Below are 25686 nucleotides of genomic sequence, written 5' to 3'. Positions count from 1 at the left end.
AGTAAAACAACAAAGGTAGAATAGCACAGAACAGATAAAAAGGCCTTTTTTTCAAGTAATGAATATATGCTTGCATGGCACTCCCAACACTGTTAAATTAATTCTCCAGCCACTTGCGAGACAGACCATGCAGCACCTGAACTGACAGCACAGGCAGACTTCTAAAAATAAATAAATAAATAAAGCACAATCATATGCAACCTCAGTTCACCTGAAAAGTTACTTGTAGCTTGCACTGGAAAAAAATCACAAATCAAAAAAAATCCTACAGAATCTCTTATGGTAGAAAATATACATATGACTTGGTATATTTATGCAGGTCTTTTTTTCTTTTTAACATCTATTTGAAGGTAACTACACCTACAAACACATAAACTGAAAAAAACAAACCTTATTGGCTAAACAATACATTTCAAATCTACCATAGTCAAAAGAAACTCTTAACAACATAAACGTCTAATTTTAGTTCTTCATACAGAAAGACAGACCAAGAACACCTCAGCAGAATGCTGTTATTATATAGTTTATCACAACAGAACTGCTGAACCTGTATATTAGTGTTCAAGAACATACTTGAAAAGCCTATTTAGTGATCAGTAATTTCACTGAAGAACTACATTGTTTGTGTTTAGGATAACAATGTGAACCAAAATGTACACCGAACCAGAATAATTCTGTAGTTTACAAAACACTGCAAGTGCATCAGTGGCAATATTTGTGAATTTCCAGTTACATATTTTTGAAGTATTTATGATGCAATCGTTCCTAATGAACTAGGACAAAGTCTATAGGCAGGATACAAAGTAACATCAGTTCCCTAGTAATTTACATAAATGCACAAAAAAAAAAAGTTGTTCACTGTCTTAAGAAACTCCAGGTATCAACACACAGATTCTCTTCTGCCTCAGCATAATGAAAAAGTCTAAGAAGCATTCATAAATATCAATTAAATTAGTACCTAGGTCTGATTCACGCACCGAGTCATACTGATCTAACTACAGCAACAAATTCATGCTAATGTAATATAAAGACTGCAGATCTGTGCATGGACACTTATCATGCCTTCAGTTTAGACTACTTCATTTGAGCCTCTAGGTTTAGTCAGCAGCAGTAACCAAAGAAAGTTTGCACTCACCTACCTAAATTAATTCTAATTAAATCCACAAACTTGTGTACTAGCTATACAGCAATATTAATTCGGCTGAAAACTAATTAATTTATTTGTTGGGTTCATTTGCAGCCAGATCTTCTCCTGGACTCAATTACTTGCACGGCAGCAGGAGTGCAGGTGGGGAGTACCAGGAAGGGCTGGGAGGATGGGCAGAACCTCTCCGTCCGCAGGAGTGCACACCTAACGCCTGCTCATAGCAATTATTATGAAACTGTAACACAACACTCAGTTACTGAACTTTGACAGTTATGCAGCTAAAGGATAAATGGGAAAGCTCTCACCTGGGCTAATAACTAGCTGGAAAACAGAAGACGGGGTAGGGATAAATGGTCAGTTTTCACAGGGAATGGAGACTGCCAGGAGCTTTTTGCTGAGCTCTGTGTTGTACACTATATTCACAAACAACCTGGGAAAAGAGGGCCACGAGTGAAGTGCCAAAATCTGCTGAGGAGATAAGCTGTTCAGAATAGTAAAGATAAGGGCTTGTGCAAGAACTGTAGAAAAAAAACCTATGAGACTGAATAAACAGGAGATAAAATAAGAGATGAAATTCAGTGTGGATAAATATCTGCAAAAAGTAGCACACAGGAAAAAAACAATCCTAGCTTCACATAAAGTGAGATGCTCCAAGCTGATCATTAGCATTCTGAAAGTCTTGCTGGAGTCATGACAGACCGTTTGATAAAAGCATCAGCTCAAGGCCAACAACAATCAAAAAATAAATCTGATGTTAAGAAATGATTAGGAAAGGAATGGAATTAAGCTGCCATATAAAGCTATAGGTTGTCTGCATCTTAAATCCTGAGTGTAGCTTTCCTCCATTTCAAGAGGATATAACAGAAGTGGAAAATATTTTTTAAAAAGATAACAAGGTTTGAAAAGTCTTACAGCAAGGAATGATTGATTGGGCTAGGATTCTTCTGCCTGGAAACAGAGATGACTACAGTGACGTATGACAGAAGTCTATAAAATCATCAACTGCATGGAGAAGATAAACAGGGATCAGTTGCTCACTGTTTCCACCAATACAAAAGCTAAAATACATGAAATAAAGCTAGCAGCTGTCAAGCTCATAACAATTAATAGTAATTAGTTCCCAGAACATTATTTTATGCTTTGGAAGTCCTCTCCTGGGATGCTGTCAGTACTATACATTTAAACGGACTTCGGTGGAGACATGGGCAAGTTCACAGAAGAAAAATACATCAAATGTTAACTAAAATGGAAACAATGTCTACCTCTTAATAGCAAGTAAGAGGGGTATCAGACAAAGGTCTGATATACATATGTATATACATAAACACACACATATATATATGTGTGTATATATATACATACACATACACACATTAGCCCTGCTCTTCTGTAGGTATGAATTTTAGATCACTGTCAGAGAGATTACTAGACTAGATGGATCTCTGGTCTGATCCATTATGACTGTTCTTACACTGCAGAAATGAACTACATCTCTGGTACTCATCAGCCCTTCCCTGAACTCATTCAAATTCCTAACCTGCCAGAAATTGGGGAGGTGGAGGGGGCACTGTGTTAGTACTCTGCAGATTTAGCAAACCAAACTGGTTCAGTACAACATCCAATAAACGCTGAAGGTGGTACAAGAGCAGGCAAGAATACAGCCAGCCCTTTTTCATGCCAACCAGTCATTGGAGCAGCTTAAGGTGTAACACACAGCCTCACCACCAAAGTATAGATGAAAAGGAAGAAGCAGATTGTCTATGCCCTCTGTTCAAACACACAGAGAAAAGCCACAATTTCAGCTCTTGCAAAAAAATGGGCTAATACCATATTTTTAAGCCATCAGACAATTATGAATAGAATCATCGGTCTGGTTAACATGCAACTGAACAGTAATGGTTACTTTAAAAATCAAACATTGTATCTATAACCTCCACAGTAATTGTATTACATAAAACAAGAAACACCTCTCCAATGAACAAAAATCCCTTGTAAGCACAGAAATGTATCCAAGTCTGGCAAGGACAATAGCCAAATTAAAAAATGTTATTCCTTTCCATGCTTCTCACAGCATCAATTTGACTTCTACATTAAATGGTGCTACATCAGTCCTAGAAGCCAAAGGGATAGAAACAGAATAAAGGGAATGATCAACAAGAATATATTATTACAAATCCAGCAAGTCCCATTTACAATTCAGAATTTGCAAGAGGACTGAAGGCCAAGTGAGATTATTAAAATCAATCACCAACTCTGATTTGCACAGCAAAGGGCACAATCTCGCCCAGTCGCTCCCACATCAGGACCAAACGACAACTACTTTGCTTAATAACCGACCTGATCTGGCCAAAACACTGAGCCTTCCCGGGGGAAGCAAAATAGAATTTTATTATTACTTCCAAACTACATTAATATGAAAAAATGAGACCATCAAGATGAATTAAAACACATATCGGATAACTTTCCTTCAATATCACACAGAGGAATGGAAGCAAAAAAAAGGCCTCTCCATTCTCTTTAACTATCACTGATTAAATGTGGCTGTAATAATTACAGACATAAACTGATACTACGCAACTGTGCAACACTAGGCTTAACAGTCATAAGCAATGAAGGTATATGTACTTACACCCAAGATAAAGCTGACAGATTTTGAGTACAAGACAAATCCCGATCATGGAAGGTTGTGGTGTCAGCACTGACTAAAGCTACAGAAATAGAACGAAGTGTTTGGCTTTACTTTTTTCAGTAAATGATAGTGGTGGCAGTCAAGGGGAGCTATTATTTGAGAAAATGACAGTTAAATAATAAAAATCCATATTCTGTCATATGTTAAAACCAAACATGAGAAAATTTTAAAAGCTGATTTGCTTTATCCTAATTATCTTGTTTACTTTTGTGCTTAGACTATATTCTGACTATAATGATTTTCAGTTTCTTATTGAAAATACCATACTTGTATACTAGAAATTAGCTATAACATTTATATTGAGCACGCAACAGAGGAATGTTTAAGACCAGAAACTGTCTTAGTAGCATCTTCCACAAAATTTTATAGTACTTCTCTAAGAGACCAAAATATACACTTTATGCAACAAATCTTCTGAAATTTAAACGCATTACCACAGTTATGTTTTCCATTCAAAAACATTAAAGATTCTTGTATGACCAATGTGAACTATAAGCTGCAAACAGAAGCACTGGAGCATTTCTAAAGGCGACTTGAGATTAGGAAAACATGAATCAACCAGGTTTGCTAGTTTCAATTAGCCTTTAAACCTTACATACAAAATGAGTAACCAGGAATACAATTAGGATTTACAATAACGCTGGTTTCAGCAGTAGTTTAGTTTTCATTTTATGAGGTTTCCAGCTTCTATATTTGCAAAGATAAGCCAAGAGTAGCCCACACAAAGTTTCTGCCCTCTAGACAGCCAGTTTCAACGCTCATTGTGTCACACAAGCTAAGTTTTAAAGTCCCAAATAATTAACTGAAACTGGAAACTTCATTGTCAGTCCTGAGCCTCCTCCACAATCCCAGTGCTGTACAATGACCAGTAATCCAGATGCCCAGCGATTGCCTAGTTTATTCAGGAGCCTATCCTCAACATTTATTACTGAAATTCCAGTTTCAGTGACAGAGAGACATTTGGTCAGTTCTGCTCCCCTGTTGTGACACAAAAGCTCCAAGCTGATTGTAAACTCGGCTCTTATACTTTATATTACCTAACTGGCCTCCCACCATGGACGTCTATGCTAAGGCTAAACACAGTTTCACAGGCTCCAAGGTTTGGAAGGCCATTACCCACCTGTTTCTATGGAAAAGGACAGGCAGATTCTGAAGTAATGAGCTCCCAAGTCCTATCTGAATAGAAGAGGCTGTTGCGAGCGTGTCTGACACAGGAAGCTGAAGTGGATTCTTCTCCATACCTAACCCCCATCTTCTCACCATCTCAGAATTTAGCCACAAAAACTCTTGTGGGTTCCCCAGATGCAAACCCCTAAACACCTACCAAACCTCTCCTATTCCCCAGGGCAACCATGCGTGTGATCAGCAAGCCCTATTCTACAAACTTCAACTGGGATTCATCAGCAGTGCTTGCACTTTATCATGACATGACTGCACACCAGTACCAGACTCCACAAACTTGAGAGGAGGAAAAAAAAGAAAACCCCACAAGTCTCTTACTTGGCAGTTGCAGCATCCCAACGCATTGCACAAGGCCAGCTGACAGTACTTCCAACACCTCCTGAGAAGCCAGAGACAGCACTGTACTACACATAATGTTTGTCTTATAACACTGGGATCTTCTGCATGGGTCTTTATAATTATGATTTTTATGGTAATGGAAGCACCTGACTTCGCAATATTTTGAATTACTCCCTGTGACTTGCATTAATAAACAGACATTAACATAAGAGATACTGCAGATCAACAGCGGATTTTTACAACCTATTGCTTTCGCCATTCATCTACTTACAAGACCATACAGAATTAAAGAAAAAAAATACTGTTTTCATTGTCCAAAATAAATAATTACAACTGAGAATTTTAAGATTTGAATACTCAGAAAGCAAAGCTATTGATCACAGTAAGCAGAAAGCATTCCAGTCCACTGCTTAAATGAAAAAACATCTCTACAAGAAAAGAGATGTGAGTTTTGAAGACGCATATGTATATAAACACACATATATGCGGGCTTTTTTTTTTTTTTTTTTTTTTTTATGAAAGCCACTGTGAAGAAGGATTATTTCCTAAAACCAGCTCCGTGATGGAGCGGTACTTTCCTCCGGCAAACAAAAGCAGAAGGCTGCAATTCCCCCAAAGGCAGCCGTTGGGCGGGGGGGCCGGCGGCGCTCCGGTCTGCGAGGCGGCCGCCGGAGCAGCTCCCCCGCGGCGGGCGCCCGGCCCCAGCGCGCTGCGCCCAGCGGCCGCCTCAGCCCGCGGCTCCGCCGGGAGCGCCCGGCGCGGCTGGCGACCGGTAACCGTTAACCGGGGACGCCCCAGGGCCAGGCAGCGACGGCCCCAGGGCGCGCGGCTCGGCTCCCCGGCGCAGCCGCTGCCCCAGGCACGGCCGCCGCCGCCAGCTGCCGCCCAGCCGGGCCGCCCCGCTCCCGCCAGCGCGGACCCCAGGTCGCCGCGCCGCCGCCGCACCGCACCTGCTGCCGAGTGGCCGCCCAACGCCTCAACCCGCCGCGGCGGCGCACGGCAGCGGCGGAGGACACGCGGCGCACAGCCCGGGACGGCCCAGCGCCGAGCTGCCGCGGAAGGGCCGGCTCCCGAGCCCCGGGCCCCGCTGCCAGCGCCGCCGGCGCCCCGGGCCGCGGGCTACGGCCGCGCTCACCTGAACGGCAGGTACCTCAACAGCTCCAACCGCCGCGGCATGTGGGGCCGCTGTGCGCGTGCGCACTGCGCCGCGGGACGCGCCGCGGAGTCTGCTCATGCGCAGGGGCTGCCCAGGGCTCTGGACTACAAACAAGATGGCGTCCTCCCCGTGAGCCAACGGGAGGCGCCATCTTGGGAGTAGTTCGTTTCGCATCGCCTTCAGCCTGGAGCCCTGCTACCCCGACCCCATCTTCTCCTTCCCCTCTCGGGCTGTAGCGCCCTGCCCGTATGGGAGGTGACCGGCCGCGGCCGTGTGTCACGGGGCTAACGTGGAGGGGCGTTAGGGGAACCTCTCCCACGGGTCCTCCGTGTCGTTGGTGCAGAAACAGCCTCGGCACCGACCCCCGTAACCACCCCGAGCCGGGCAGGGCCCTGGCCCCGGGGCGGGCTCGCGGCCGGTGGCTCCGTCCCTCTCCCGGGGCCGCCCGAGGAACCGGGTGGGTCGTGGCCTGCACTGACGGGGGGCGGCTTTGTGGCAGGAGCCGTGGCCCCTCGCTTTGCTGCCCGTGGCAAAACGCTGCCAGGCGGCCATGGGCAGGGCATGCCCTTACTCGAGCACGAAGGCAGCCCTTAGGTGTATGTAATTTCCTCAGTTTATATTTCCAGATGAAATACATGCATGTGTTTAGTTCACCTCTACACACACAGTTTTTGCTTTTTTACCCTTCCCCGCTCCCCAGCGTCTTTTTCTGGAAAAGTTGAAATGGGCCCAGTCCCTCTGCTCATTGGTGACAATGACAAAGAACTGGGGTCCTGAATGACCCCCAGGTTCGGCAGTGGTGCAGTGGGTGCAACTGTAGCCAGCAGCCTGCATTTTGCATGAGCACTAATAAGAGGGACTGTTTTTTTCCCATATGAGGTTGGGTATTAGATGAAGAGAAAGCACAGCAAGAGCTTAAAACATGCTTGACCAGGACAATGTCAAACCTTAGCTGCTCTTGGCCACAACAGCCGTACAACAAGGTAAAACAGTCATGGAGTCCCTTCATTTCAATGAGAAGACTGCTTTTCAGAGAAACTAGATGTTTCTCTACATCATATTTTTAACAAAGGGATTTGAGAATTTCTGCTATTTGGAGAAATTTCAAGTCCTGCAAATAAAGACAGCCTTTTTTCTTCTCAACTGCAGTCTTTGTTCAGCAACCAGCAGACTCCTCTGGCCCACATTGGAGGTCCCAGTTCACTGTTCCTGGGCAGTCCAGGCCCACTTCTTCCTCACACCGCCCTGTAGTCTCTTCTTTCTCTATTCCTTTCACTCTGATGCAGAGAAATTTTTTAAAAACTCAGAACATCAGAAAACTTCCTTGTCCAGCTCAGTGTGCTGCCCTGTCACCAGTGAAGAACTCACCACTTGCAGTCCCAACTACATGTTTGTCTGGGTACGATCGTAGTTAGAAAGCAAACAAGGTTAGGACTGCAACAGAATAATTTATGCCATTCCAGCAGATCACGGTACCAACACCCCAGTTTAAACCAGCACAGTGAAGTATGGGGATTTCTGCAACCACAGGCATGGGGATAGCTGAGGAGATTGAGACTCAAGAGTTATCAGGGTCAGAGATGGGCTACGCAAACTAACAGTGTGCCCAGAGCACCTTTAGCTGGCGTTCCAAAACCTGCTCCTGAAACAGAGCTCTGGGATTTTTTCAGAGGTAGGTCTTAGGCTAAATAGTTGCTAGTTTGAACAAATTTGCTCATTCCTTTCAACGCACACTGCCAGAACCTTGAACAAATGTGAATGTTTGAGGGAGCTGTAGTTGTTATTCTGCGTTCTACTTATTCACTGCCAAACTCTCTGGTGCCATGTTCTTTTGGGGATGTTATGAAAATTACTAATCTAAATGAACAGTAAGTTCTGTGCAAAACTTGGTGTATGTAATTGCAGTCTTAAGAAAGGAGTGCTTTTGCTATTTCTACCTGTTGCTGCCCCCGCTCACACACACCTTTCAGGAATGCCTCGGTGAAAATATTTGGCCCCCAGGAGAGTGGCAGCCTCAGCTTCTCTCACCTTACCTTTAGTATCAATCTGCCCCAAACAACTAAAAAAATATAGCTCCCAAACTTAATCCATGTTCTGGTTTCTGGTGCCACCCAGTGGCCCTACTTAAGAAAATCTTAAATACTTTAAGAATGTTAATGAATAGCAATGGGGGATGGTCGGCAAAGAGAAGGGGTTGTATGAAGGTAAACAGTTCCCCAGTATGGTTCCAGTAGAAGAAAAAAGAGCACTGTAAAGATGTTAGTGAAGGTGAATGCTTTTAAACACAGGAAAAGCTCGAGAAAAGGATCTAGGTAAAGCTTTACAGTATAATATGTTAGGAACTGGTGAGTGGATGCCAATGCTGTCAAGCCTAGAACAGGCACTGACACTGCGATACCAGGCTGCTCCATCTGTCTGGGTGCTCTCGTGAGCCAGAGAAGACACCTGTGCCACCAGGTTTGACTCATGCGGGACAGTCAGAACAAGTTTGATTTATTGTCCTGCTCCAGTGGTGGTGATCAAGCACCATGCTGCCTGACAGGTACCTCCTGACAGCACCAATCATATTTGCATCCATATCCAAATCTGGTATTTCTGATGCTGTTACTTATAACATCTCAGCCTTATATAGTATTACTGATATGGTCCCTAGTACTCCCCTCTAGTTATCTCTGAGGTTCAGCTGTTTTCACTCCCTCTAACACCTGTGAAATCCTGCCATCTCCCACAGTGCTATCTGTTAGTTTTTTCACCTTCTCACACTGTTATCTGACATGTCTAGCAGTTTCTCATATCCTGGCCAGCAGTTTCTCCCATGCTGTCCAGCTAGCTTACCATCAGGCCGGGGCCTTCTCATTTGTCAGCAGTCCTGGCAGTCCCCACTTGAAGGTCAGAAGGAGCAGCCCTAGCCAGAAGCTCGCCTCCAGTGGTGCCCCGCCACGAGCTGCACATGTACCCCACGCAACGTGTGCAGAGTGCGAGTAGCTGCAGGCTGACCTCACATCCTGGTGCCACCATGACCCATTAAAGGCAATACAGTGAGTACACAGTGAGGCGTTTTGTATAATTAATGCCCCTGTAAGAGTAAGAGTCCACATAGACAAGTCCAGTTCTTTGCCCTTACTAGCCACATGATACTTTCCCAGGTTGTGCGATGTTGACAGCAAGCTGGAGAATGTTCATTGCCTTGATGGCGCCTGCTGCTAGAGTGAGCCCAGTTCTTGCCTGGAGACTCAAGTCTCTGAGCTGGACTAGATCTGGTCTTACCCTGCAGATCCGGACAATCCACCTTGGTGGTCCACTCTATGGTTGATCCCAGCACTGAAGGCCAAGTTAATCTGCTCCCTAGTTACTGAGAGTCAGGTTCACTTCAGTGCTGTGGTGTTGCACACTCATTCACAAGTCTGTAAGCAGTTGGTGTTCCATTTTTCCAGCCAATACTGGTGCTATCCTAGCAACACACCCATTTGGTGCACTGTTATCTGTCTTTTCCATGATTATAAACTGAAGCTCAGGGGACTGTGGGGACCACCCCTCCCACAGGTTTCCCAATTCAATCCCAGCTCCCTTCCCTTCTTTTAACAGGCTACCAAAAAGAAACTGGTATCCAAGATGAGTACACACTTATCAGTGAGTAGCAAGGGCCAGCTGCTCCCTGAGGAATTGGGGAGCTGGGAGACAAGCACAGTAACACAGCCAGCAGGTCCAGCAAGGCAGGGGCCTCCCCAGCCAAGGCCCTGTCCCCCGTCACCAAAGATAGTAGCCAGGTTCAGCCAAGAGCCCAGATCATCAGACAAGCATGTGGTGATAAGGGAGGTTCAAGGTCAAGCTAGGAAATCAGTCTGCAGGTCAGAGTCAAGTCTGGTGAGGATAACCAACATTAGACACAGCCCAGTGACTGGGCAAGTCCATAATGATGAGATAGGTACAAGGTCAAGCTGGGAAGCCAGTCTGCAGGTCAGGATCAATGTGGTCTATGGCCAGGAGCAGGAACAGGTGAGCTAGAGACTCGTGCTCTTGCATCACAGCTCAAGCAAGGACTGAAGGCTGAGCTTAAATGAGACTCCCAGGCCCAATGGCAGAGTTGTGGGTGGAGGCATCTGAGGCAGATGAGCAGACTGAGAAATATCCAAAATAACCACATTAAAGCTATACATGTACACATATAATTATGCATATACATTATATATACAGCATGAACTGATGTGCTATAAATATACAATGAACTGAATGCATAGTCCTGGAGGTTGGGTGGTTTGGTTTGGAGCTTCAGATTGGATATATGCTTAATGTGTGGAAAATAATTAGCCAATTAAAATGTGAATGATAGAAGACAATGAATAAGAAAATGCATGGTGCAGTATAGAAAGGAACTGATGAAATGTTTATAAAAGCAAACAGCACAATATTTGCTTGTCTACCTAACAGAGAAAAGTATGTGACAAATCTAGCATCAAATCAAACTGTGCAGAAATACTTCAGTTTCTTATGGGGTTAGGAGCTGACTCTGAAGCAGACATTTATGGTCAGTGGCTGCTTTGGGCACACAGGGTGAGTTAGGGCTCCCAAGTTTTCTGCAGAGCTGGGTGCTAAGAGTGGGCAATGGGAGAAGCAGACCCTGGGAGGAGCAGCTCGACACAGACATAAACTTTTAAAAAAAGTATTCATGAGGCTTCAGTTTAAGATGACCCCCATGTCTCTGTTCACTATCTAAATAGCGCAGAGGTTCATGCAGAAGGAAAACTTAAAGGTTTTCTAGAAGACAGCTGAAGTCTGCATTGCTGTTTAGTACAGAACAGCTTAAGGATATTCCAATGCTAAGGTTTTTCTTTATGGAGAATGAGTCATCCAGAAGATTTGCTTCAAACTGAAGTTAGTAGAAGAGATTGTAAGACTGATAATAAGATGAAATTGCTAGAACGAGATCATATTCACTTGTGAGTTCTAGACTAAACATAAAATTAGTCACTACATACTTATGTAACTGTAGCATAAAATGCCCTTGAAATGAGAAGAATGGGGCATGACAAATGATACTACTTTTTTTAAAGGTCTCTGAAGGATTTGGGGAACTGCAGGAGTTATCACTACTGAAGTTTGAGTGGGCCTAATGCATACTTGCGCTTGATTATCATTACATATCAAAGTTTAGTTTCCATATACATTCCAGTTGCCGAATACCCCATTTCTCACTTGGTGTAGCGTGAGACTATTGACCTGCGCCCCTATGGGCCATTGAGCTCCACCACTAGTCCCATACCCTGTAAGACAATGGTGGTGCAAATGCCACCAAACAGTCCAGCTGCCTGGGTGAAGTGGTCCAGGGAGGATCTTTGGTGTGGCTGGAGGGCACAGGTGTCTGGCGCTTCTCTGATACCGTGGGTGACATGAGAATCAACATGTTGAAACCACAAGTTGGAATTCAGACATTTCTTGGCCTCCTGCTTCCTTAAGTCCTGACCCCACAAAGGTTTCCTGTGTATTGTCCAGTTGTCTGCTTGCCACTTACTAACCCATATGGTTAATTGCTTATACACTGCCCATGAGTCAATATATAGGTATAACTTGGGAGTGGGAGTCTCCTCTAGTATCATGAATACAGCCATTAGTTCTGCACACTGACTGCTACCCCCCTTACCTTGGCAGGTCAAAGAGATTTGCTTAGTGGGATTAAAGGCAGCAGCCTTCCACCACTTCTCCTCCTTAATGTATTTCACTGGTCCATCTGTGAACCAGGGACACTTACTGCTCGCGGTGAGCTGTTCGTATGATGGGGCTTCCTGAGACCAGGCAGGAGATAGCAGCTCCATATTAGTTTGAATCACATCTTTCAAGCCTACCTGGGCTATTTTTTCCTGCAAGGCACTGATTTTGTGAGTACCTGGCTTTGCCCATGTGGAAATATACCATTTCCATTTTACCATGCTGGATTGTTGGGCTTTTCTGATTCTGTAGCTTATATCATTGGACAAGACCCATTGCAATATAGGCAAGCCAAAGATTAGAGTAACACTCTCCCCTCCAGTTACTCATTCGCTTTCTACCAAAGCCCAATATGCAGCCAGTAATTGTTTTCAAAAGGCACCTAGTCCTGTGCGGCAGGAGAGAGATGGCATGAGCAAAAACCTAGTGGGTTTCATCTCCCTTCACCTCTTTGCCACAAATTCCTATGTGCATTGTCACCTGAAACTAGGACTCCCTGTTCAAAAAGTTTGTGAGGTTGCCTGGGACCTAATGCAATAATATATGAAACAGCATGTTTAGACTGTTCAAAAGCTTCTCCTCATACAAACTGATTCTTCTTTTTTGCTACCTTATGCAGGGGTCTTAAAATCTGTTCTAAATGTGGGATAACTGATGCCCTAGAAGTCCCACAAAGTGCCGCGCATCAGCTTTATTTTGTGGCTCAGCTATATGAAGTTTCGTCTGTTTTGCAGCTTCAGGCATGATCCAGCCAGGCTCTTGCCAGATGATGCCTAAAATCTTTACTTCAGTTGCTGGCCCTTGTACTTTCTGTGGATTAATTCCCCAGACGTGCTCTCTCCTAGTGCCTGGGATTCTATTCAGTGCCTCTCCGACATCCTGTTGAGTAGGTCCAGTCAGCAGGATGTTGCCAAGGTAATGAGAGAGCTCATATATTTGGGGATAAATTACACTCCCTCAAGTGCTGAGCCACAATTCTGTGATAAATTGTAGGGCTGTGCAGGTATCCCTGAGGCAGCACTGTAAACATACACTGCCGACCTTCCCAGGAAAAGGCAAACTGTTCCTGCCTCTCTTTAGTAATAGGGATGCTGAAGAAGGCAATTGCTAAGTATGTATCACAGCTGTATTCAGAAGCCGATCATCTACCATGCCAGGATCCATTTGGTTTCTTTACAGGCCAATGAGGTCTGTTAAGAGGTGAATGTGTCCACCGGATAACCCCTGCTTCTAGCAACTGTTCAATGGTCTGAGAGGTTTCAGCATGCCCCCAAGCAGGGTATTGCTTTGCTGCCATAGGCTTGGGGTGGGGAGGAATAGCACAACAGGATTGTCCACAATTCTCTTGTCCACAAGTGCCCAGGCCCGGACTGATTGGACACCAAAGGAATATTTTCCCCCAGTGGTATTAGAAGTCTTCCCTGCTAACAAATTGTGGCCTATGACATATTCATGCACTTTCATAATCCACCCTTGAACTGGAAATGGGTGAGAGTTTTCTAGCTGCAAGGTTAGAAAAGCTTCTTGAATCAGCTGTGCCACCTCCTCCCCTCCCAAGCATATTAATATTGATCACTCTGTTCTTGGGGAAATGCGATGGATTTCTGAGAATTAGGGTTATTTCTGCCCCAGTTTCTAGAAAAGCCCTGATCCATTGCTTATTATGCCGGCTCCAGTGTATTACACAGGGGCGAGTGTCCCCCCAGCTTGTTCCCATTATTAGCCTTGCTGGAGAGCAACTATCTGTTTCCAAGTCTTGTTCCCAATGTGGCAGGTCAGCATGGGGGGGCAATTAAAGGAGACATATCTTCAGTGTCAGCACAGGGGGGTGCGGGCAGGACCAATGGCCCAAACTCCTCCTCTGCCCCTTCCCCTTTGTTTGGATTGTTTATCCGAGCCCCATAAGTAAGGGGTTGGTTTGCCATCTATCCTGCTTGTGTTAGTGCCAGAAACATCTCTTTCTGAGTAGCCTTTCTCTTTGGCTTTTGTGCTTGTAACACCCAAAGCCTCCTTTCCTCTCCTTCAGCCTGATAATTGCCAAGCTGCCCCAGTGATAACACCCCCACGGCTTTTCCAGATGCAGCCCTTAGCAAGCAAATTACCCATCCTTTCAAAGCAAATGAGGCACCTGCTAATATACAGCTTTGCATGGTGGGTGTGAAAGTTTTCCTATCAGGTCTTAAAAAGGCATGTGAATACATGCCTAGCTGTGTGCCTAGTTCCCATAAATACCGACCAGCCTCAACTATACTTTTCCAAGATGCTGCTTTTTCATCCCAATTAAAAAGCAAGGGATACTGTAATTTCAAGGCTTCCCAGAGCCATGTCCCCAGGGAGCGAGATGCATTACCCTGCGCTTCTCTCAGTCTCTGCATAGTTCTGTGGCATGGCACCCAAACATATTAATTCTTGAGGATTTAAATGGATGCTATCTCCTCCAAGGTCCAATACTCCCAATAACCACTGCTCCAGCCTTTCTCCCAGCTTTTGCCAGTATGTTTCTGCCAAATTTTGTACTCAGTTTGTGTGTAACCTGAGATATGCCGGGGTGCCCTTGGGGGCCCCTTGCTTTGTTAACCACTAATGGTCAGACAGCAATGCTCTTCTCATCCTCTGACCCCTCTGTCTGCTCCTCATCCTTGGAGTCCCAGAGACCCTGTCCCACCAGTCACTGTCCCAGCAAGTGGCTGGAACCAGAACGATTTCCTGCCAGGCCCCTCTGCATGCCCCCCTGTACTGCCTGCACCAGCCCTGTTTGCAGCTCCAGGCCTTCCACAGACCGCTGCATTTGCAGATCACAGAATCACAGAATCACAGAATGGTTGAGATCATGCAATCCTTTTTGTCTTAGATCTAAACATTCCCAGGTTCATTTCAAGAATGTTACTAACAACCAAACACAAATCTTGCTGAGTTTTTCCTTTCCCCATCCCTTGTTTTTGGAGACAAGTTAATATTTCAGCTGGGGTAGGACATCAAGATAACTCTCTCTTATTTTCCCAACTCCCCAGGGAGGTCACCTAGGCTAAACACTGTGCAACTCATCCCCATGCCTGTATGTGGGGCCAGCAAGCAAATTTGTGGGTTGGTCAGCATCAGAGTCCCTCCTCCAGACCTTATGTGGAGGACAAGAAACCATTCTGTTTCTGCACTACTCTGTCTCTTCAGCCTGGAGAAGAAAAACACTGGACACCTGTGTATGCAAACCACAAGAATGAGACTATAGGTAGCCATGGGGAACTAAGTATGTTTGCAGAGCACCTGCACATCACTTAGCAATGTTTCTGATTGCTGTATTGAACAGCAGGTATGCTGGGGGACCTGACCTGTCATCTCTTCTAGAGTCATAAAGGAGAAACATTGAAGAGGTTTAATTACTGCTTCAGCAAGCATAAATGATGGTGCAGTGCATCTCGCATGCTGCAAAGCATGGGGGGATCCCTAGTGACAAAACTTTACCTGAGGGAAGCTGGACTTCTGGGATTATTGCTGCCTGCTGATGCTGCGCAGCCTTTGCAAAGTGAAGAGTGAGTCACTGGTTCCTGGCTGGCACCTTGATGTTGATTGTTTTTTCCTGATTTTGAACCAAGGGACTAAAGGGCTATAAGAGCCTCCTGAGAGTCTTCTGTAGGAGATGCTTGCAGAGTACTCCAGGAAAAGTCCCTCTGTGGCACTTGTTTTGCGGAGGGAATCCTGCATCTCTGCAGGTGTGGACTTGCTAGCAGTGAAAGAAGAAACAGGAATGCTGACTTTTTTATATGTTAATAGAGGTAGCATGACACTGGTTAAGTGCATGAACCCTGTGAGAACGGACACAGAATTGAAACACGGCAAACTGCATTGACCTGACGAGACAAAGCAGAGGCAGTGGCAGACAGCCCTGAAGCCATTAACAGTAGTTTTGAAAACTACATATGGTGAGTGCAAAGGAGAAGAGCAGAAAGACGGTTTGCCACAGGCTGCTGTAGATGAACTGCAAGTTCTCCTTCCTCTGCAGCTGTGGAGCATAATGCAAAGGAGAATGGAGGGAGTGTCTGCACCTCTGATACAGCAGGTAGGGGGGCAAAGGCTCAGCAAGCAAATTGTTTGTGACTGTGTACTGGATGGGGGGGAGCTGTGGGGTCCGTCAGCCAGGTCTGCACTGTTTCTTTTAGTTGCATAATATCCCTATACTTGTGTTGTTTCCTTCTCTGAGCTGCTGCTTGTGCATCACGTTCTCTTTCCACTTTGGCCATTCTCAGTCCCTGCTGCACGTACCACCTCAGTAACCTTGCTAATACTTTCTCTCCAATGCACTTCTGTTTTTCTTTTAGATACCAGAGGTTCATGCTACTTTGAAGGGTTGTGTCCCTCAAGGGCTCCCCTGCCTTTGTGGGGAGGGGAGGAATTATGTGAAACTGGGATTTACAGTAAAAGCACTGAGCAAATCCTTACTAGGAAAACTCTCCACCTGCTGTCGGCCAGCCTCCTAGCACAAGAATGCACAGGATAAGTAAAAGGACTGAGTTCTTGTTGCAGGATGCTGGCACAGTTGGCATGGTGAAATAATGGTGTTCCTTCCAGGGATGGCAATAAAAGGGGTTAAAAATCTCTTTGCAGGCTGCTGTTTGTTTTGGCTGACGTTTTCCTGCTGCACTGAACAAGGAGCAGAGTAGGCAAATGCTTTGTGACTCCAGAAAGTGCCTGCAGACCTTGTACTCTTGTGCTCTGTCTCTCAGATATCTCAGTTGTCATCTCATGCAAAATGATGTCACATTGTGGTGGGAATGGGTACTGCTCTGTGCAGAGGGCTTTATGCTTTTTCTAGTAGCTCTCTTTTAACAAAGTATAACTTAACACTACTGGGTCAGTTCCTTCTGAGACTGAAAAGGTCTTTAATCAAAATCAAGGGTCAGGGAAGGCAGGAAATGAGACTGGGAGGGGAATAAAGCAAGCGGTAGGGTGGGATCTGGTACATGGTCCAAGGAAAGGGGAGCCCGAGCTGCCTTTCCCCGTCCCCAGCTGCCCCTACCACAGCTGGCCTCTGGTTTCAGACAGCGGTGGTCTGCCTGAGAAGCAGCCGGGATGCCAGTGCATTACCGGCGTCGGCACCTCCCCTCTGAGCATCCACCTCGGCACCTGCGTGGCACCTGGCGAGCCACCACCACCAGCAGTTGGTGCAGACCAGAAGGAGAGCAAGATGCAAACAAGGCTGGAAGCGTCCTTCTCACCCTGGCACCAGTCTGGGGCCGTGGCCCTGCGCTGCCTTTTCCGCTCCCCTCTTGGCAAGGGTGTTAGCGCGAGCGAGGCCCGGCTCTTTCTCCTGGGGACTCGGCAGACTGCCATGCACAAGGGCCGCGGCGGCGGCGGGCAGCAGCCCGGCGCCCGCACCCCGGGGCCCGCGGCGGCCGCTGAGCGCGGTCCCGGGACCAGGCCCTGCGGGGCCCCGCCGAGCCCCGCCGCCCCCGGGCCCTGCTCGCTGGGGTTGCCCCGCCCTTGCTGCGGACCCTGCTCCGGGGCGGCGGCGGGGCACCGCACCTCGCCAGAAGCAGCCGTGAGGAAGGCTGCGGGGCAGGGGGGCAATGAGGGGCTGTGCCGGGGCGGCCGGGCCGCGGGGGGAGGGAGCGCTCCCACGGCGCGCTGCCCCTTTAAGAGGAAGAGCGAGGTGGAGGCGAAAGGTGCTGGCGAGGCTGGCCCGCGCACGCGCAGACGTCCCGCTCCGCGACTTATTCGGCGCTGCCCGTGGAGGGGGCTATGTAGGAGGGTGGGGAGTAGTGCTGCAGGCGGCTCTGCGCATGCGCTCGGCTCCCCGCTGTGAGGTTTCTGGCGCTGCCGGAAGCGGCCGCGGGGAGCGGAGCCGAGCGGAGCAGCGCGGAGCGGCGCGGTGTCTCCCCCTGTGTCGCCTCGCCCACCGCGGGCGCCATGGAGCCGGCGACCTGAGGGCGAGCGGCCGGCCCTGCCCCGACATGCCCGCCGGGCCCTTCGGCGCAGGTAAGGCGGCCCGGGCCCTCCCGCGCCGGCAGCTGCCCGCGCCCGGCCCGCTCCTGCCGCCGGCGGGGCCTGCGGCGGCGGCCGCCGCCCGCGAGGCTCCCCGCTGACCTCTGCGCTGTCCGCCGGGGGCACCTGCCGGCGGGCGGCCTCGGCTCGGCGCGGCGGCGGGGCCGGGCCCGCGGGCCGGAGCGGCGCGTTTCCTCTGGCCGCTTCCGCGGTGGCTGCGGGGAGCTCGGCCGGGGCCGCCGCAGGGGCGGGCGGGAGCGGCCGCGGGGGCCCCGCGCAGCGGCCCGGCCGCGGGGCGTCCCTCGGCCCGGGCCCTTCCCCGGGCGGCGACGAGCGGTTCCAAGCGGCGCTGGAGTCCCTCGAAGGAGCGTGCGGTGCCACTTGCAGCTGGTGAACTTCCCTCCCTGGCATGTCCGACTCCTGCAAGCGGGAGTACGGTCGTGAAGGGAAGAAAAGTTTTTGTTACTGTTTCTCTCCAGGCTTTCCTATGAATAAGTATGTATCGCTGGCTGTAATCCTCTTGAGCTTTGTGGTGATTCTAGCATGATGGCTGTTTTCCCCTATTTATTTTTCTTTTCATCTGATATTTGGAACATGTGGGCAGCAGCTCAGATGCAGTGGAAGTGCTGGACAGCAGGAGAAACACAGCAGGCTTGCTGCCCAGGGGCCATCAGCTTCAGGAAAGCTCTTCCTAGTTGGACTAATGCAGTTTGTAGAGTTGCATTAGGAACTGGACTGAGAAAGAAGTACAAATGTAAAAATAAATAATTCAATAAAAGTTACTTTCAACTGAGATCAGGAAAATGATCTGTTTCACAGTGGAGTTCATGCAGCAGTTTTTGGCCCAAGTGAGAGATGTGAGAACTTCTGAAATTACCCTACAGGCAGGCCAGCTGACAACTTGCTCAACCTAGCTTTTAAAGATGAAGGTGATAGCGAGAAACAAGGTAGTAGTGATGTCTGAGTAATAAACCTTGAAAACAAAGTAATATTCAAAACTTAAAGTTGACTGTTCTTTCTATCTTATGGTTCTGTTAATCTTCAGACTTAACAGTAACCAATTTTTAGGTGGCTTCTTAATGGAAGATGCATAAGTTGCTTTGGGTGGATTGGTGTCTAATGGTATTCTCAGGGACCAGAACTGTGATAGGGTCTCTGAAGTTAATTGGTAGGGAGTGCCAGGGAGAGATGAGATCCAAGTCCTCTGGTATGGGTGGCACCTTGTTTGAGGCCCAACCTTCCATGTGTCAGACTCGTGTGCCAACTTCTGCTACAGTTAGGTGGCAACATTGGACAAATTCATCCTCCTTGGACAAGGAGGTCTGTGATGCTCTTCTCTTCTGCTCAGGAGCCATGTGATTGAATGGCTCACTTGACCTGATCTAATAGAAGGCTTTGAATCCAGATTCATTAATTTGTAGGAGAATATCTTGACCAGTAACTCCATGGACATCCTGACATGGGTCTCCATTTCTTCTTTTGTGTTTCACAAAATACTGACTTTGGAAGAGCAGGGCCTGGAGTCTTGATCTCTCTGAATCTTCTGTCTGTTGCCTTATTTTATTTTTTATCTCCTACTTTGCTTGTTGTCTTTAAAATGTAGTGTGCACCTAGGTCAGAGCACACTTATTAGTTGGGTTCCAAATGTGAGTTGCCTGGAGGAGTGTGCACTTCTTTGGTCTTAGTGGGCTTAATCTGGGAAAGGTGCTGAGTCTTGGTAAGATCTAAACAACTCTCTGGATAATTTCCAGCAGAAACTTGGAGGGTGAAGGGACAGCTGTGTAAAGGTGGGGCAACTGTCCATGTTCAAAATGTAGGCCTCAGCTGGATCGCAAAATCAATCAAACATTTTGATACACCATCCAAAGAACCATCTTGCCACAAATAGTGTTTTTTCTGACAGTAATCCTAGCATTTAGGGAGCAGATGCCAATACTATTGGTATAGTAGATGTAGTATTGGTGAGAGGGACTACTTGTTTTCCATGGAATATTTCTAAAGTATATCTAATATCTCAGAACTTTATGGCATAGACCCTTTATATTGCTGCCAGTCTGAATTAGGCTCTATTGTCCTTAATGAGGTCTTCCTTGGGCACATCTCTGATGTTTGCTTTGCATCTACTGTATTACTACTTAGTAATATTAATAGCTCTGTGGAATTTTCATCTTGGGCTCTGCTTTTTTGGTCCTGATGAAATCCAAGCAGCCTCCATTTTTGGGGTATCTTTTCCTTTTCCTTGTGTTCCTAACCCTTGTGTGTTGTAGGCACATGCAGCTGTTGAGCATGAAAGGCTAGATGTTCTAGTTTGGAGGGTCTTCCAGGGCTACTAAGATGATTAAGGGACTGGAGCATCTCTCTTGTGAGGAAAGGCTGAGAGAGCTGGGCCTCTTCAGCCTGGAGAAGAGAAGGCTGAGAGGGGAAGTCTTCTCAATGTGTACAAGTATCTGAAGGGAGGGTGTCAAGAGGATGGAGCCAGACTCTTTCCAGTGGTGCCCAGCAATAGGACGAGAGACAACGGGCACAAACTGAAACACAGACAGTTCCATCTGAACATGAGGAAAAACTTCTTTGCTGTGAGGGTGGCTGAGCACTGGAACAAGTTGCCCAGAGAGGTTGTGGAGTCTCCATCCTTGGAGATATTCAAAAGCCGTCTGGACACAATCCTTGGAAACGTGCTCTAGGTGACCCTGCAGGGGACTTAGATGATCTCCAGAGGTCCCTTCCAACCTCAACCCTTCTGTGATTCTGTCCCTGCCCTGTCCCTTCCCTTATCTGCTTTCTACACAAATAGTGGTTCCTTACCACCCCTGCCCCTCCCCCTCCAAAAAACCCACCTCTGCATTAAGTTCTGAGCTTCTGTATATTCCTTTAAAGTAAGTACAGAATGTGGGTCTATTACTTAGTTAGATAAATCTCTCTTCCACTTTACTGATCCAGGTGTTTGAATACTTTGGCTGCAGTTTCCATCTGAAGTCTTTGGGGACTGGAAATGAAACTTAAATATGTTGATTTTTTTGGGGGGAGGGTTTATAAGTTCATTAGTAACTTCTTTTGTGTGCACCAACTTGTAACATCTTTGTGCTGAGAATCTTTGCTCTTAAATGCTGAAACATCCATCTTCAGTGGTTTGTAAGGTGATAGTTACTAAAATGCCGAAGTTGAAGCGAATCTGGAGGGAATATATTGAAATCCAAATTATTTACCACGCTAAGAAATATTGGAAGTATGCTTGGTTTCATCAAAGATGACAGATATTTTTAACTTCTCATCTATCAGTTGTTCTACCAGTGTTAATATTTACAATTTCTTTCCTGGACCCTCTATCTGTATTAAAAAAAAAAAAGAGCTTTTTAAATTTAGCACAGCCTTCAGGAACATAAACTCATCCTGTTTCTGAATTTGAGTATGTAAAATTGCTTGGAAAACTTCAGATTTTTATTTTAACCCCCCCCCCCCCACACACACACACACACATACACACAACCCCCCATTTAGGTGGTCTGAAATTCTGAGAGTCCTTAGTGATTTTTAACCTCAAGAAAACATGTCTGTGGAATTTAGATAGTCTCCTAAACTTTGTGCAGCTGATGCAATTTGAGCCAAAGTGCTTTTTTGAAGCTGACATGCAAAAGCATGGCAAAATCTGAAGTAAAATTCAGTTGTAGATTATATATGATGTGGAAGTTGCATCTCTATTTCTTCAGTTGCTGTAGCTGTTTAAGTAATTTGATAAATACATTGTCTTCTGAGGGAGTAAGTCCTGCTTCTGCAGACAAAGTATTAGATATCTTTTGTCTAAAGGTTTTTCAAACTGCTATAGGGCTGTCTTTGTGTTGAATCTGTGAAAACTGAATGTTGTACAAACATAATTGTGCGGGGAGATTTACCAGCATTTTTTTAACCTAATAACCTATGTCCAGTTTTACAAAGCTGAAGTGTAGATGGCTTTAGATATAGTAAAAGCCTAACAAACAGTAACAATTTTCAATTCAAAGGGTAGTTAAACTGGAGCATAAGATGAAAAATAACTTCTGGCCCTTGCAAGTAAACATTTACTGCTAAATGTAGGAGGTGACTAAATCAATAGCTTAGGAAATTCCATCTCAGGAATTTTACATCTGAGGTATCTACTTGTGTTTTAATACTCCTTGTGTATTGATAAGATTAACAGAAGATTTCTTATATGGCATGATCAAAGGCAGTCTTAAATATTAATAAGATACAGATGTGGGCATTAAACTTGCATATGAAGGTTAGGCAGGAGGCTGTGTATATGTGGCACCAGAGGTTTTGGTGACCCCTGTTTTGCTGCCAGACCTCTCTTATGAATGGCATGTTATCCTGTATCTGTTACAAATGCTTTCTTTCAAAAGTTGGGAAGGATCTGGTGGAAGAGCTTTGCATCTTCACTTAGTGCCACTGGGAGTTGCATGAGGGCAGGTAGGTGGTCACATCCTTTGCACTAGAAGAATGCAGCATTTTCACATGCATCAGAAATCAGGTGTTCTTGTCTTCCCTGATTACTTATGCCTTCTACATGAGAAAGCCCCTATCTAGGGGCTACCTATAATTGTACTGTGCAATCCTTCCATGCTTCTGGGAATGCTGTTCTAGTGTAAAGGCAGAGTTAGTGTGCTTGCAGTTACTGGTGCACTAATAAACTTCTGCCATTAGCTGTTAGCTGCCACTTCAGCTGAAGTGAGGTGATGGAAAGTATGTGCAGCTTAATCAGCTGAGATGGTTTTATTTAAACCAGCACTCCTCAAATGGTGTGTTATGCACTTCCCTAATGGACTGCTCAGTGTCCAGTAAGAGGGATGGAGACTGCCTTTGCTACTCCTCAAGAAAGAGGGAAGGGCTGAGCTGGGGGGGCAGGGAGAGGAAGGGGGGTGCTGGTCTTGGGGTAAGAGACAGTGCTGCAGGCCTGAGAGGGGAAGGAGACAGTGGGAGTAAGAAGTGCTAAGAGGGAGTTTTGCAGAGTGAATTGTAGTTTACTTCTGCCCCTCTGCCTTCCACTGCAAACCCAAGGTGGAGATGAAGGCAGTGTTCAGGTGGAGCAGAAGGAGGGGAAGGTGAAGAGGAGGCCCTATGGGTTTAAGGGTATGAAGAAGGGCAAAAGAGCAGGAGGGAAACATATCCAAAGAAGTTAACTGGTGACTGGAGCCATTGCTAAGGCTGATGCTTGTAGCTGAGGTTTTAAGTCATCTTCACTTGCCTTTTTTTTTTATTATTTATGTAACTTTTCTGTGTCCCAGGAGCTGGTGTCCTGGAATTGTTGTTTTCCTCTAAGCCTGAGGATGACTGCAATGGCATGCATATCCCCCCCTGCCACTGCCCCCAGAGGAGAAGAAACATCTAAAAGATGTAGAGGATATGCTTCCTGCAGGCTGTGACTGCTCTGATTAACTTGAGCACATGTGACTTCTGCCTCAAACCAGGAAGGAGACAGTTTGGAAAACCAACTTTTGAGGAGGAAGGGCAGCAGCAAGAAGGGAGTAGTCAGGCTTTTTACATAGCTTTTTGGTGTAAATCAGCACTGAGGGGGTTAGCTAAATAGGCAAATCTGTTTAAATGATGGTTTGTCCTTAGGAAAGAATACCTCCAGGCCTGGCTTCTTGTTTGGTTTTGGGCCAAGAAATGTTTAAGGGAGGTATTCTAAACATTCCTTGTATAACTGCCTCCTGAAATGTGCCAGCTAAGTGTAGTTGGCAAGCAGTACTCAGCATGCTGTTCATGACAGCTTGAGCTGATCTAAGTTGGGGCTGTTGAATACTCTTGCCTTCTTTCCTGTGCCAACCCTGTTTTCCTTGTTTTTATTGTTTATGTGGTCAGCTGGCTCAGATAAGTGATCTGAAGACTGACAGTGTTGGTGTGGGAGGAGAGAAAAGACAGGTAGTACAGTCCCCATTCTGATTACTTAGGCTGCTGTGGTACCACTAGCTTGAGCAGTGGTTTTAATGTTACTCTGAGCTGGTACAAATGCTGGCTATTGCCAGAAGGGATGTTCCTACCACCCCTTCTGGACATGTGTTCTCATTGCTCCTTTGTGCTCCTCTGGCACAGGTCTTCATCTAACCTAGATTAGATCAGATCCCGTTCCAGCTAAAAACTATCCCAGCAGACAGAACTTTTGTGCTGCCTTAGTGTTTCCTGACCTTTTGATATACAGATTAAAACTGGTGGCACATGGCACATCTCCTTGCACTGCCCAATGCTGCCCCGTGTGGCTGGACAGCAGTCCTGTGTCAAGCTGCTGGGCTCATTGCACAGCATGCTGCCTCCTGGTTGCCCAGTGCTGCTTGCTCTGGCCAGGCTCTGGAGCTTGCTGCTGAAAAGCAGCTCGGTGTTGTGTGTGCTGATGCTGCAGCACGATCCCATGGCTCTTATGGCAGAAAGGCGTACCCTGCCATAGTGTCGGGAAAACACTGGTCTAGAGCGACTGTGGAACCATACCTTAACTTTTGCTCTTTCTAACCCACAACCTAAGGAAGTAGGATGTGATTTCACAACAATGTGAAAAACTGTAAAAGCTAATGCTGCAAAAAGCCTGATTAATTTATGGTCAGCTTAGCTCCCTGAACTGACTCCTTCTGTGGTGAGGAGAATACATCCAGCTGCAGTTGTGCTGTGGAATTTGGAAGGGTGGCTCTGTGCTTCTATCTAGTTCTGCCAGAACTAATCTGGGAATTTTTATCGTGGATCTTCAGGACAAATCTAGGTTAGGGAGTGGCTGTCTGTGCATTGACATCAGCTGACCTAAAGGAGCAGTAACCCCTGCCTGCAGAGATGGCAGCGTTTGAATCTCTTTGCCTTATTTCAGCTGCAGCCAGTGCATGTCACTTCAGCCTTTTCCTTGAAACGGGATCTTGTACCAGGAGTTCTACTGGTTGTAGATAAGCTTCCTCTCATATGCTGATAAAACCAGAATGGTATTACAGCTGTGTTAACTTTGGCAAATTATTTAGAATAAGTTATTGTAGGAGTCCTTTATGTCTCCACTGAGTTAGAGATATGCAGATGTATCATACAGCAAAAAGGTCAGATTATTGTGTGGACCAACCCTGTTCAACTCGTAAATTTTAGAGATTTTAAATGCTTTAGGGTGTACACAAATGTCTCAAGTTTGGTAGCAATAGGTAAATTCATAGTAAAACTTTTAAAACTGAGATTCAAAAGAATTCTCCTCCTGGCAGAGATACTGGATTTAAGTTAGTGATGTAAGGATTAACTGAGATTTGGTGGATTGCTTCAGGACAGCTGTACTTTTCTGTATCAGTCAGTCAAACTTTTCAACCATAATTTTTGTTGAGTAGTACATGTGGTTGCACTTTATGAAGGTAAAGAGACTGAATTTTGCTTTCCAATGTGACGTAAGCTTTCAGGAAAGTCTTATGGTATGCATTTCTAACTACTGTTGAGCTGAAGCAATGACTCCAACTTTTTTGTTCCCTTTCTATGTGAATGAAATACTTGTAGAACTGTCTATTCAGG

General features: G+C 46.2%; 2 protein-coding genes across 6 annotated transcripts in view; one reads left to right on the top strand and one right to left on the bottom strand.

Annotated features, from left to right (window-relative positions):
* The window catches only part of NDRG3 (NDRG family member 3), a 68531-nt gene extending 61966 nt beyond the window's left edge, over positions 1-6565 (bottom strand). Inside the window, exons 1-2 of one of the 2 annotated variants that reach the window (XM_067307578.1) lie at positions 6493-6531; positions 5337-5397 (exon numbers count right to left, since the gene is read on the bottom strand). The gene's annotated coding sequence lies outside the window, so the exon portion shown is untranslated. Of the gene's footprint in view, positions 1-5336; positions 5398-6492 lie in introns of both variants that reach the window. The other variant, XM_067307577.1, reaches the window with a different exon arrangement.
* An 11481-nt stretch (positions 6566-18046) lies between these two features.
* The window catches only part of RALGAPB (Ral GTPase activating protein non-catalytic subunit beta), a 77008-nt gene continuing 69368 nt past the window's right edge, over positions 18047-25686 (top strand). For 3 of the 4 annotated variants that reach the window (XM_067308047.1, XM_067308044.1, XM_067308048.1), the window contains exon 1: positions 18047-18186. The gene's annotated coding sequence lies outside the window, so the exon portion shown is untranslated. Of the gene's footprint in view, positions 18187-18556; positions 18688-25686 lie in introns of those variants that run through there. The other variant, XM_067308046.1, reaches the window with a different exon arrangement.

The sequence above is a fragment of the Apteryx mantelli genome, chromosome 18, assembly GCF_036417845.1.
Source record: "Apteryx mantelli isolate bAptMan1 chromosome 18, bAptMan1.hap1, whole genome shotgun sequence".
Lineage (NCBI taxonomy): Eukaryota > Metazoa > Chordata > Aves > Apterygiformes > Apterygidae > Apteryx > Apteryx mantelli.
Note: the sequence above shows the minus strand (reverse complement) of the source record. Positions and strands in the feature narration are given on the sequence as shown.